Source organism: Rhineura floridana, chromosome 2 (assembly GCF_030035675.1).
Source record: "Rhineura floridana isolate rRhiFlo1 chromosome 2, rRhiFlo1.hap2, whole genome shotgun sequence".
Taxonomy (NCBI): Eukaryota; Metazoa; Chordata; class Lepidosauria; order Squamata; family Rhineuridae; genus Rhineura; species Rhineura floridana.
Window position 1 is genome coordinate 9,974,477 of NC_084481.1, and position 13,733 is coordinate 9,988,209.

At 44.5% G+C, this 13,733-nt stretch overlaps 1 protein-coding gene across 3 annotated transcripts in view; it reads right to left on the reverse strand.

Moving 5' to 3' along the window:
- The window catches only part of MREG (melanoregulin), a 47,639-nt gene that overhangs the window by 13,033 nt on the left and 20,873 nt on the right, over positions 1–13,733 (reverse strand). Inside the window, exon 2 of one of the 3 annotated variants that reach the window (XM_061607718.1) lies at positions 7,335–7,474. The exons of the other annotated variants lie outside the window; for them this stretch is intronic. The gene's annotated coding sequence lies outside the window, so the exon portion shown is untranslated. The remainder of the gene's footprint in view (positions 1–7,334; positions 7,475–13,733) is intronic. 3 annotated transcript variants of the gene reach the window in all.

Genomic DNA, 13,733 nt, shown 5'->3' on the forward strand with positions numbered 1-13,733 from the left:
CCTGGTCTCAGATAGCCTGATCTACTGCCGTTTTGAATTGTGCCAGGGACCCAGTGTGAAGGCAGTAAAGAAGCAATGTGCTCTATGTAGTGCTGGTGAGCACCAGTTAAAGATCGTCTCAGTCCCAAACCTGGGCTGAAAGCCAGATTGCTATAGATGTAGGTAATCTAGGATTGTGTTCGTATACACACATGCAACAGGATAATCAGCTCACACCTTTTAATCAGCTCACACCTTTTAAAAGCATCCTGTGTACTTTTTTGTATCTATAGTAAAATAATCAGGTTATTTGGCAACTAAGTCAGTGAGACCTTTGTTCCTCTTCCCAAGATTATATAGCGAGCATAGATCTTTCCCATTCCGCCATATTAAATTGTAGATACCCCCATGCCATTCTGTTGCTTCCCATAAGCTAATTTCAAAACAAAATCTTACAAACCATATAGTCCTGAACTGAGAAACGCTTGTTTAACCCCACTCTAGGTTTCATGTCGATACACAAAACACTCAGAGAGAATCCAGAGTTCAAAGTGTAAAACAAGAGAAAAATAATCCCAGACCACTCTTGGACTTTTTTCTGTCAGTGGTCTAGTAATCTGTTGAAATTAAAAATCAACTATGTCCAGAGTACATGTAATCCTATTACTGACCTTGCTTCATATTCAGAGCTTTATCTTCTGCAGTTTAAAAGTTTTAAAAAATGCATGGATGATTTTTAATTAATTTAACAAAATTAACATTGGAGTTTGTGATAGCGCAGGCATGCTCAGTAAGAAGAGCCAACTGTCAGTGTTCTGAAAGCCAGACTAACATCTGTTTCACTTGGCTAATCAGGTGACCACATCCACACCAGATACTTATTACACTTTAAATAATCATGGCTTCACCCAAAGAATCCTGGGAAGTGTAGTTTGTGAAGGGTGCTGAGACTTGTTAAAAGACTCCTATTCCCCTGGCAGAGCTCCAGTGGCCAGAGTGGTTTAACAGTCAGGCCCTCTTCTGATTATTGTAGCTCTGTGGGGGGAATAAGGAGTCTCCTAACAACTCTCAGCACCCTTCATAAACTACACTTCCCAGGATTCTTTGGAGGAAGCCATGACTGTTTAAAGTGGAATAAATATCTGGTGTGAATGTGGCCAGTGACAGCTTTGCTTTAAATCTGGGTGGGAGACTACATGTGTCTGCTGTGGAATAAAAAGGAGGGGGAAACCCTCAAAATAATGATACTGTTAACAATGTTTTCCTTTTGGAAAGGAAAGGGGATTTCCCTCTGCCAGTGTCCACCTACCCAATCTCCTCCCCCAGATCAGTTTCACAGGGGGATTGCACAGCAGTAAATCCCATTGAACTCAATAAGCATGTAAATGATCAAACCTGTCCTCCCCTCCTCTCCCCTCCCTCTTCCTCCTCTCTTCCTTCTTCCTCCTCCTCCTCCCTCCTCTCCTCCCATATGTTCAGTTTCACCTATGTTAAGCATGATTGCGTGGGAGTAAATTCAGTTGAACTCACTAAGCATGCAAATGATTGAAACTGCCTTTCCCCTGCCTCCACACTCCATTTTGGGGGATGTGGTCCTGATTGCAGGTGTTGTCACCACTCACCATATGCTCAGAGGCACATATTACCAATTCTTCCAAGTTACACAGGAAGTGGATTGGACTGTGAAAGGCAAACCCAAATGGTGTTTGCATTTTGACAAATGTGTAGGGCAGTACAGTATCTCAGAGAGGAGGTCAGGTCTCCTGCTCTCCTGGTGCATTCACTATAGCTGCCCAATTTCCCTGCTTTTTAAAGTTTGATAGAAATATCCAAACGTTTGTTCTTAAACCGCCAGGGATTTTTTGTCTATTAGTGAATAGATTTGTGATTTTGCTGTAGCTGACATGGATTATGCCAATGCAGGTGAAACAGGTCCATAGACCTGGAATACGCACTCCATCAAGGGTATTTGTTAACTTATTGACTATTTGAATTTATTTTCTAACAGTGAATTGTGTAACTTTTTTCATGTCCTGAGCTGCCTTGAGCATAGATTGCTATGGAAAGGCAGCATACAAATAAGTGGTGGTGGTGATGGTGATGATTTGTGTCTATAGGCTGCTCTTAAAAAATTTAAGGTCTTGACTTTACACTTACAAAAGAGCCCATACTCTTTATGAGTGAGGAACCTGGCTCCTGAGCCTGATTAGGCCCAACAGGAATTCTAACTTGGCCCATGAGGCCATTCTCTCAGACCACACCCACACATGACATCATATGTGACATGAGGTGTGGGGCAGGTACGTATGTGGCTACAATGGAACAACTGGGAGCCTAAAGCAAGCTCCCAATCATTCCTTTGCAAGTGTGGTTGCCAGTTAGCTGACTGGTGCCAACACAATCAGGGATCAGGTACACTAGGGAATTCACCCTTGGGAGCTTCCAAGTGCAGCCAAGGGGTTCTGTTTTGAAGCTTTTTGCACTGCACTGAAACCACTTGCCCTACAAAGTTAAAAAGCTCTGTTTTCAAGTAGTTTCAGTGCAAACCACTTTGTGCTAATGGGGCAAGCCCCTGTTGAAGACATGCTCTCCCACTGCTAATCATCTGATTGGCAGTGGGAGCACACCTTCAAAGGAGGTCACTGTAAGCACCCATCTGCTGATGGACAGTTACTTTGAACATCACTATGACATCAGGTTACCAACAGATGAATTGTTCTGCCCACCAGTCAGAGCACACCCATGGAGGGTGGGAGATTTAGGGACCTGTCCCAGTAGATGGATCCAGCTCCCCACCTCTGCTTTATGACAGGCTCAGCTGAGCATCAATGTACAAATAAGGATAGTTCTTAAATTCAGAGAGAGAGAGAGAGAGAGAGAGAGAGAGAGAGAGAGAGAGAGAGAGAGAGAGAATGAATGGAAGGGCACGCTAGTGGTTGTTATCAACTGCCTTCACCTTATCAGAGGACATGCAACATGAAACCAACACATCTAAAATGACATTGCCATTTCACACATCACTTGTTAAAATTACGTCCCACCCTTCTTACATGATGGGACTCAGGACAGCTTACATAGTTTCCTATCCAGTCACTGACCACACCTGCTTAGTTTCAGCAACACCGATATGTATATCAGGCTTTCAGAACACACCCTGGCACCCAAAAATCAGCAGTGTGGAAGAAGTTACTTCATTGTAAACTGAAGTGGAAAAACTACTCATGCTTGGATGTTACCAGCAGCTCTACCTGGTAGCTAGTAAGCTTCCTAATCAATGCAGCCACAACAACAACAAGAGAACACACCCCAGAAGCCGTTTTAACACTTTTCAGTCCAGCTTTACTTTCTCCCCTTAGATTCAGCGATTTAATCTTTGCTGGATTATGGTTTTTCTCCAAATTTAGTTTCCTTTCTGGAAAAGGAAAGTGACCTGTGCAGTGATCCCTAGACTTTAATATATAGGGATCATGACCAAAGTATTATGAAATCCAACAGCTTAATGGAAGGATTAGCTTTAAAAACCTGAAATCACTTCAGCGAGTGCTTAATACTCCTCCTGAACAATAAATACACAACCTGCAGACACATCAAACCGAATAGTTAAAACGCCTGGCGTAAATAATTCAGAATACAGAAGGACAAAAAAATTGTGCAGGGCATGTCATCTGATGTTTTTATCATTGGACACCTGATGTAGGATAACTAATACATGTGCAAATAATAACAGTTACATATTTAATAAAAGATTTATAGCCTGCCTTTCATCCATGCTGGTACCATTGTACAGCATAAAATTATGCAATCAGATTCATACATAACTAACAATAAAACAAGCTCATCAAAATTAGGTACAAATAGAGACAGCTAAAGATGAGCTTGCAGTCTGTTCATTTCAACTATTTCTTCCAACCCTGTAATATTCTTATGTGGGTCCCTTATGCATCTACTCATGTGGTTGCACCATGCACCACAGCAGACTCCAGTAGAACAGCAGAACAGGTGATAAACAGGACTAGTTCTGAGGCCAGTTACTGAACTGGCAGGGGGGTGAAAGACAGACACATGCAAATACCATAAATCCCACCTACTGAGTCATAGAAGGAGCAATGACTGTAGTCAATCTCCTTCGACGCTATATACACCGTATACCACAAACCCCCAATCCTTTTCTAATGGAAAAATCTGCAGAACATTAAAATATATCTGAAAAATAAAAGTCAGTGCCATGAGACAGATAACGGATACTATAAAAGCTCTAAATCAAAAGCAACTGCATGTCTAACTCTATCTTAAGTTGTAGAAGCAACACGTGGAAGCATGAGGGGAAAACATGACTTCCTTTGAGTGACATAAATTGGGAACCACAAGATTTTATTGGAGAGATACAACAGAGGGAAAAAGAGAGACTGCCTACATGTGCCATCATGCAGAAGCAGGAGAAGTTTTCAAGCAAGAAAGCCTACCATACTTTCCTTGAACGCAGAGCCGCTCCTGTTCAGGGAGGAGGAAAAAACCAACTTAAACCTTTTAATTTAGGCAAGGATAATTTTAGAAACAAGCAAACATGAAGATTTTCAGCAAGTACCAAATAGGCTTATAAAACAAAATTAAGCCAAAAAGAACTTCAAAAATTAAGTTTGGAAAGCAGGTAAGCAAGCCATTAGCCCACACATTCTATAGCATATTGAATATAACAGAAAATGTTTTTGTTAAATTTCAGAAGACAAGCAAGAGTATGGGAAAGTTTTAAAGTTCACTAACACCCCTCTTCAAATTGTGCATAAATTAGTGATCCAACAGTCTGATTTGCTACTTCCACCTCCCATTGCAAGTAACAAAGACCAGCATCTTCTTGATTATTCCTCTTATGAAGAAGAGCTATGGAGAGAAGTATTCTCAGAAGCTACTCTACCATTATTGCACTCTCTTTCAAACAATCCTAAGCAGCTTTTAGAAACAAGCAATCTTAAAAAAAAAATTGCCAATATCGTGCAGCTTTAAGTTGCCATATTTAAAAAACAATAGATAAGGGTGAAGATAAATGTTATGTTTTATGACTAAACTATTGCTACCCATCCCAAGCCCATTGGATGCACATAAATATAAGCCCACGTGTGCTTTCCTGAACCATCACCTCAGTCAAAAGACACAAAAAAACCCTACACAAAATGGGGAATTTACTGGCTACACTACCTCGCCGGGCCTTCTCTCTCTATTTTGGGGAGATTCTAGTCCCTCCTCTTGGAATAATAAAATAGAATTGAAATTACTGAAAATAGGTCTATCCAAGGAATACCTGCTTCTCCATTCGCCCAGAGAAGCGGTAACCCTAATTCGTTCTCACTTAAAGGATATTGACTATCAGATCTCAACAATTCAGGCCATGAAAACATGCTCTCCTCTACATTTAAACCTAATTTTTGAATTTGAAAAAATTGCCCCCTATTTCTGTTTTCTTACCGTTCCTAAACTACGTATAGCATTTTCCAAAGCGAGATTTAACTCTCGGGACTCTGCAATTCTTGAGGGGCGGTTCAGGGGAATACCATATAATCTCCGAACCTGCCCGTGTTGCTCAGATAGCATTGAGACCCTTCGCCACTGTACCCTTGAGTGCTCCCTATACTCCCACATCCGTTGTAAAATTTTAAACTCTATCATATTGAACCCGATGTACAAACACAAGACTCCTGATGATATGGTTGCTTTTATTTTTTCTGGTATAGACAAACGAATTACCATTCAGGTGGCCAAGTTTATATACGCGGCCCAATTAATACGTACTTCTGTGTAACACTCCTGGTTTTCTGTTTATGTATGCATATTGTATACTGTATCCTCGTTCTATTTGGGTCCTTGACCGCAATAAATTAAACTAACTAACTAACTAACTAACTGGCTACATGGGAACATTGCATAAAAGGATTCATGGATAACAAAACAACCATTAAGCCAATTATGTGAAGCTGTGAAATTATGTTTATGAGCAAAAGCGTTGCATCCAACTCGTGGTCCTGGAAATGGGATGAAAGTTTCCCTTGGCACCAATGGAAGCTTTTATCCCACTGCAAACAGGAACTGAGGGGGGCACAATGCTCACTGGGACTATGGTGGGTTCAAAAGGTAAAAGCCCCCACTCCCACACCATCCGTAGCATACCCTTGTTTGCTATTTCCAAGGCAAAACAAATATATACAACACCAAAATATGTAATAAAAGTGGCATTTAGCTTGGCTCAGGAGGATGTTTTGCTGGGGAAAAGCAGCAGGCAGTTTGCATAGGTACATCTGTGACAATCCCTCTCCACAGCCCATGACCCTAACACTATGGTCCAGCCCAAGAGGTAGCGTAGCACCATGTTGAAAGAGGTACTACACTCTGCCTTGCTGTGTTGCCTTCAGCTTTTTAAAATATAGTATTCTTACAGCTGGTATAGCACAGTGGGGAGGAGAGCCTGGCTGGGAGTCCAGAGTCTGCGAGTTCAAATCCCCACTCGTGTCTCCTGGGTGTCAAGGGCCAGCTAAAGATCACCCCCACAGTGAGTGGCTCAGGGGTTATGTGCCCTGCCACCTGTGCAGCTGTGGGCAAGCTGTATAGTCCCAAGGAGCTCAGTTGCCCCCCAGCTGGCAGTTGTGGACAAGGAGGAAGGGGCTGGCTTGTGCAGCTGTGGCAAGCTGAGCAGGCCCTAGTGAGCTGGGGAGTACCATGCTAGCTGCAAATGGGACTATTTATGTAGAGGAGAAGAACCTGCCCAGCTCAGTGCCTGCTTAAGAACAAGGAAAGGTTAGAGCTTACAGCTCCTATATAAGCTCCCACTCTCAAGCTACTTCACTGCAATTCTCTTCCAGCCCTGGAAAAATAGACAGGACCAAATTTTCAGTTATCCTAATATCTATCCTGCAAAATTTCTACAAGAACTTGAGTTCCATGAGCCTAGCTTAAGACTAAAACGCCAAGCATACAGGGCAAGAATTTCATGTCCAACGTAAGTCTAATTAACACAAAACTTAACAGCTTAAATATACATCATGCCAAGAAACCGCAAGCAAGTCTTCTCAGGATGTGCTATTCCTCTCTCATTAGGAGGTCAGCTTCCTTTGTCCTCCTGGAGGTGGCATTCCAGCAGCTTCATTATGTCGTGTAACTTCATTTTTGCAGTATTCCTTTGTAAAGGTCACAGCCAGCATGGAATACAGTTCCTTCAGTAATTAGGACACCGGTTCTGGATTAGTTTCAAAGAACATAGGGCAAATACTTGGTGGTCTAGATTTTCCTTCCCTTTTTCTGTGGTGCACAGTCTATGTACTGTGGCTGAAAGAAAAACTCCACTTTTGCTTAAAAAGGGGCTGACCTACCCAAGTATGAAACTGAAGTCTTCTGCAGTTCTCTTTGCCAAACCCTTGGCTTAGGTCATTCTCCACCTGAAACATCCAGCAGGTATGTCTCCATCTTTTCAGTAGGGAAAGAGATTTGGCCACTTGGACATGATGTATAACTTAAGAAAAAAACATTAGGGAACATTTTGAAATAGGAAGCAACCCAACTTGTTATCCAGATAAGTGCAACCAGTATTTTATTCAGAATATTTTAAATAAATATTCCTGAGGTTTCTGCCTGCAGCCCTAATGTTGGGAGTTCAGTATAGCTGTCCCCTCACACCACTGTCCTTGTGAAGCTCAACAAACAGAAGCACCCGTGTCACAGAAAGTATATTCAGCTGTGGCAATCCAAAACCATGTTTTAGCCTACTATGAATCAACATTGTTGTGGGGGATCAACAAGAATTAAAAGTGTGTTACAAAGTAAAAACTCGTAAAAAATAAGTTTAATTAGATTTAGCACATTATAAACTTGGATTTTTAAAGTAAAATGTTTATCATATGTACTTTAATCGAGTGGCAGGTATTCACTGCAAGTAACATTCTAAAGAACGAGTCAAAAATCAGGAAAACCTTCTATGCGATTATTTTGTTAGGAACAGAACAAGTGCTCAAGAGGTTTGTTTTTAAAACCAACCAAGTGGAAAAAGATTCCACAGGAGTATGGTGGTAGTTTCCAAGGTGTTGCAGGAGCCGAGCTGAGATGCAAACCTAGAACTGAAAGCAACATGGAGAAAGAATTTTGTTTCACTTTATGTGTTGGGCTTGGAATAAGATGGCAAATTAAAAGATGCCTTCAGTCAGAGCACCTATAATTTTGCACAAAATTCTATCACCCATTCTTCAGAGCAAGAACTCCGCACACTATAAAACAGAAGCACATTTGTAGATAAAGCAAGTTCCTGAAAGCTTAGGACTACTTATTCTAGAGCACTGTTCTTCCACCTTGGGTCCCAGATATGGGCTACAACTCCCATCAACCCCAGCCAGCTTAGCCAGTGGCAAGTATGATGGGAGTTGTAGTCCAACAACGTCTGGGAACCCAAGGTTGAAGAACAATGCTCTAGAGCTTACCAAAAATATGTTGCTGAAACTCTCAGTCACATACACACAAAATAAATTAACTTGAGGCCTCGTTCTCACAACACATAGAACTAGATATCAGGGAGAAAACTAGGCTAGAACACTTTTCCTGAAGTCTAGTTTTCTATGTGCAAGGAATGGTTCAGGGTATGGAAATGAAATGGATTGCCTTCAAGTCGATCCCGACTTATGGCGACCCTATGAATAGGGATTTCATGGTAAGCAGTATTCAAAGGGGGGTTACCATTGCCTCCCTCTGAGGCTAGTCCTCACTAGCTGGCTAGGGCCTGCTCAGCTTGCCACAGCTGCACAAGCCAGCACCTTCCTTGTCCGCAACTGCCAGCTGGGGGGCAACTGGGCTCCTTGGGACTCTGCAGCCTGCCCACGGCTGCCCAAGTGGCAGGGCACGTAACCCCTGAGCCACTCGCTGTGGGGGTGATCTTCAGCTGGCCCTTGACACCCAGGAGACATGAGCAGGGATTTGAACTCGCAGACTCTGGACTCCCAATCAGGCTCTTCTCCCCATTGTACTATTGCGTTCAATCACGTAAGCCCTCACTTGCAGTCTGAAGTGGTACAGGCCAGAATATGTTTACCACCTCATGGAGGCCTAAGAAGGCACAGACAAAATTCTCAGTAACATACCCACAACTTGATCCTGAAGGAGCCACTTAACATTTGGCAGCTCCCTTCAACACAGACATTTTAAAAACATTTCTCCTTCAATTTGCTGTAATCTACAAACCGGTAGCTCAAGATCTAGTTCAAACAAACAGTTTATTTCTATCAAGCTTTCATAATTGGCCCAAGTCACCTCCCCAATCAGTTTGACTTCAGGTTGCTTGCACCATTTCCACAGTTGAACACAGGCAACCCATTTTGTCACTTCAGGGGGAAGAAACAAATTACTGTTCCCAAGCAGCTGAAAGACATGCATTTTTAGTCACTTCTTAACAGCACTCCCTCCCAAGAAATATGATTTCCTGCCTACAGAACAGAGATGCACTAGCACTACTCAGGCTGCATCAACTACTCCTCCCCCCTGCTGTGGATAATGAAAAACACTCGGTAGAGATGGAGCCTGATCCACAATGGAACCTCCAGTGGAAGCAAGCTGTTGCCCATCACTGGTAAAGAATGTGCCAAGTGTCCTTGCCACCACAGCTTGTGTTGCTCTTCCTCGCTGCTTGTCACCACCCGCTTCAGCACCAGCATGGCCATCTTCAGCCTCCTCCTCAAGCCTTTGTCCTGCTTCTTTGTCTATCAGATGTGCCGGGAGTGTGGAGGAGAGTGCCTTGAACCTAGACTGGGAAGGTTCACCGGAGAGACATGTTTCCCGGGATGGTGTTGACTCCGCTGCTGTTTCCCTTGTCTGCCACTGCTGGGCCGGCTTCCTCTCTCTGTTCCTTCTAGAGGGGCTTTTCCTGCTTTGTGTGTGTCTCTGCCGGTTTGGAGATGGGCATTTGCCTCCCATCTATTCTCCTGGGCCCTTTTTAGAAGGCCAAGAAGAGAGAGGAGTGAAGTTTTGCTTTGTGATTTGTTAATGTATTTTATTGGATGTTGTAACTGCTGTTTTTTGTAAATTGTATTGTTTTTATTGATGTATTTTTATATTTGTGTTAATTTTTTTTTGTAAGCCGCCTTGAGGGCCTTTTGGCCAAAAGGCGGGGTAGAAATAAACAACAACAATAATAATAATAATAATAATACATGTCAGCAATCTTTCTTGGTCTGCCACCCAGTGAACCTGACCCACACCCATTTCCTGTCAGGCCCAGGATGTGACTCAGGAACCAGACCAACGGCTGTAGTTAATTCGTGTTTTATTAGGGTAATGTCCAAACAAAGACTGCGTTTTCTCATGAAGCAATACAGGGATACAGGTCCTGCGGCATTGGGAGAAAGTTGACAGAGCAAGGGACTTCTTCCCGCCTGTTCTTTGAGAAGGGGCCAAACGGGCGCGCAATCTTTCGCTCCTCCTTAACTGCCCCTCAGGTACTGCCCGCCTTCCCCCCCTTCTCTCCTGTCTTTTCAGCTGTCTGCGTGTGCACGGTGAGGGGGGAAGCATCACCCCCTCCTCTTCTGAAGTTTCCTATTCCAGGATGGGGGATAGGGGAGGGGCTGATGGTAAACTGCCTTCCCGCTTTTCGGCTGTGAGCAGCCCTCCCTCTTCCCCCTCTTGCTCTGAGCCTGAAAGAGGGGGAGGCGTGAGAATGTCCAGGGAGGGCTCAGGCTCCCCGTTGCTAAGCGACCTTATCACTGGCAGTTCCTCTGTTTTGTCTTCGCTCCAAAGGGGGGAAGTTCCTCCCCCTTCCCTCTGCCATCCATCCGAATACTCTTCTCCCAACTCTCCGGGATCCAGCTCCCCGGGATTGGGACCCCAGCTCTGCCTTCCGACACCATCCCCCCTCCCAGGCTGTGCCCCCCTCCCCTTGTCTGGCTTGGGACGGTGGGGAAAACATTGATGGAAAAGTTTTACCAATTCTGGAGCATGCATCTTCCCATGATCTGTCAGCCACCCCATAGCCTTTCCAGTGAATCAAGTACTGCAGCTTGTGGCGTCTGATCCTGGAATCTAAGATCTCCTCAACTTCAAACTCAAGCTGCTCATTTACCAGGAGTGGAGCTCCGGGAGGTTCCTCCGGCCGTAACTCACTGGGAGGGGCGGCTTTCGTTAAGAGGGATCGATGGAACACAGGATGTATTTTAAACGTGTCAGGCAGCTTCAGTCGGTACGCCACGGGATTGATTTGAGTTTCTATTTCGAAAGGACCCACCCTCTTGTCTTGTAATTTTCTACATTTGCCCGGCATCTGGAGGAAGCGGGTGGACAGCCATACCTGGTCTCCCGGTTGAAGGGGGGGCCCTCCTTCCTGTGCAGGTCAGCAACTCGCTTGTACTCCGTTTTGGCTTCGTTTAACTGCTGTTTCAGTGTCTGTTGCGCCGCTTGCAATTCCTTAAGGAAGTTCTCAGCTGCCGGTACCAGCATTCCTTCTGAGCTGCTTGGAAAGACTTTAGGATGGAATCCATAATTAGTGAAGAACAGGGTTTGTTGAGTGCTGGAGTGCAGAGAATTGTTGTAGGCGAACTCTGCAAAACGCAAATATGATACCCAGTCAGTCTGTTGATAGGACACATAACTTCGTAAATATCTTTCCAAAACGGCGTTCAAGCGTTCCGTCTGCCCATCTGTCTGGGGGTGATGGGCGGAGGAGAGTTTTAATTCCGTCTGCAACTGTTTCCACATTGCTCTCCAAAATTTGGCTGTGAACTGAGTTCCTCGGTCTGAGACTACGCTGTTTGGCAATCCATGCAGCCGGTAGACTTCTTTTATGAATAACTTGGCCGTTTCTTTAGCCTCTAAGGCCCCTGCACAAGGAAGAAAGTGTGCCATTTTGGTAAGTAGACCCACCACTACTAAGATGGCTGTCATTCCTTGGGACTTGGGTAGATCAGTTATAAAATCCATGGAGAGGTCCTTCCAGGGTTCGTGTGGGACAGGCAACGGTTGTAACAGTCCTGCTGGTGTCCCTGTTTGTGTTTTTGTCCGCAGACAGACAGAGCAGGACTTTACATAACCCTCAATATCCCGACGCATTTTAGGCCGCCAGAAGTCCTTGGCCACGTTCTGAATGGTCTTGTAAATCCCAAAGTGTCCCGCTGTGATGGAATCATGACACTGGCGTAGGATTCTGAGCCTTAATTCCCCTTCTGGCACATATCTAGCGGTTTTGAACCATAACAGTCCATTTCTCCAGTGAAAGGTTACTTCTGAGTCTTGACCTTGTCCCGTCTCCTGCTGAAATTTTAGCATGTCTGCATCTTCTTGTTGTGCCTTTTTGAGTTCCTCTTCCCATGAAGGCTGGCATACTCCCAACGTTAATTTCTCTGGCGGGATTACGTACTGAGGCTGGTCCTCGGATTCACTTTCTTTGTATTGTGGCTGTCTGGATAAGGCATCCGCTCTCTGGTTTTTGGCTTGGGCATGGTAAGTAATCTGGAAGTTAAACCTAGTGAAGAACTGGGACCATCTTATCTGTCTCTGGTTCAGCTTTCTGCCGGTTTGGAGGCTTTCAAGATTCTTGTGGTCGGAGCGCACTTCAATTCGATGAGAGGTCCCCTCTAGGTATTGTCTCCAGTTTTCAAAAGAGTCCTTGATGGCCAGCAGCTCCTTCTCCCAAACTGTGTAGTTCTTCTCTGCAGGCTTTAACTTCCGAGAGAAGTACGCACAGGGGTGCAGCTCCTTCCCTTCTTGGTCTAATTGTAGCAGGACCCCCCCGATGGCAAAATCTGAAGCATCTGCTTCCACTACGAAAGGGCGGTTCGGATCAGCAAAGCGCAGAATGGGCTCAGTAGCAAACCTTCTCTTCAGCTCCTCAAAGGCCTCGGTGGCGTTCTCTGTCCATTGAAACTTCTTCTTCCCCCTTAAACAGTCAGTCAGAGGAGCTGTTAATTTGGAAAACCCTGGAATGAACTTTCTGTAATAATTGGCAAACCCCAAAAACCGTTGTACATCCTTTTTGGTGACAGGTTGGCCCCAGTCCAATATGCAGCTTACTTTCCCTGGGTCCATCTCCACGCCTTCCGCTGAGATTCGATATCCAAGGAAGTCTAGAGACTTGAGGTCAAATCCACATTTCTCTAATTTAGCATACAGGTGATTTTCTCTCAGTCTCTTCAACACCGTCTTCACATGCTGGTCGTGGTCTTCCTGGTTCTTTGAGAACACCAGGATATCATCTAAGTAACAGATTACATACGTGTCCAACAAGTCTCTAAACACGTCGTTCATAAATTTTTGAAAAATTTCTGGACTTCCACAAAGCCCAAACGGCATGACCAGGTATTCATACTGTCCGTAAGCGGTCAAGAATCCTGTTTTCCATTCATCTCCCTCCTTCATTCTGATCAGTTTGTACGCTCCTCTCAAATCCAACTTCGTGAAGATTTTTGCAGAGCGCAGTCGGTCCAGCAACTCTGAGATCAGGGGCAGCGGGTAGCTGTTGGGGATGGTGATCTGGTTCAATGCGCGATAGTCGTTACAGGGTCTGAGTTCCCCCCCTTCTTTTTCACAAACAATAGTGGCGCTCCAGCAAGGGATTGTGAGGGGCGTATGAATCCTCGCCTCAGGTTTTTATCCAGGAATTCCTTCAGGGCCTCCCTCTCATTCTCTGTGAGAGAGTAGATTCTCCCTGATGGGATGCTGGCTCCTGGCACTAGGTCAATCGCACAGTCGTAAGGGCGGTGGGGGGGTAAAGTCGCTGCCTCTTTTTCATCAAACACATCTTTGAA